The sequence below is a fragment of the Odontomachus brunneus genome, unplaced genomic scaffold (genome assembly GCF_010583005.1).
Source record: "Odontomachus brunneus isolate Ranch 3 - 2012 unplaced genomic scaffold, Obru_v1 Obru_scaffold_197, whole genome shotgun sequence".
Taxonomy (NCBI): Eukaryota; Metazoa; Arthropoda; class Insecta; order Hymenoptera; family Formicidae; genus Odontomachus; species Odontomachus brunneus.
In genome coordinates, this window is record NW_022639647.1 from 106,939 (window position 1) to 107,547 (window position 609).

Consider the following 609-nt stretch of genomic DNA (forward strand, 5'->3'; position numbering starts at 1 on the left):
TATACGTTTTGGATCGCAGCCCTGAAAGGTAAAATCCCCGCTCCGGGTGAGTATACCTGCTGCGTGCTATTAGAGCCTCGACGCTGCTCAAGAGATTTGTTGCGCTCGGAGGCCATAACTTCCGAACGGCTGCGAATTTCGATTTAAAACGTTGGGAACATATTCTTACAATGTTAAATAAACATTTTATGCAAAAAAAAAATTCGATTTTTTGAAAGTTCTAATTGGATTTCCCCCCTTAAGTATGATACATTACCCTTTGTTGTCCGTGAGACGAACTCCTGGGACACGATGCTTGACGATGTACGAATAAGATACGCACGTGAAAATTTACAGTATACGTAACGTGAATTACACATTTTCGCATGCGTATCTCATTCACATACCGTCAAGAATCGAGCCCCTGATCTGGGTAGCGATTATGGATCTTTCACGTGAACTTCATTTTCATTTTTCACTTTTCACTGTAAGTTATTTCACATGAAAATAAACAATGAAAATGTGAAAAGCAATATTTATGTAATATAGATTATTAAAATTAAAATGTAATTACAGTATACACAATGTAATATATAACACATTAATAAGCATTATACAACTTAAATTTAT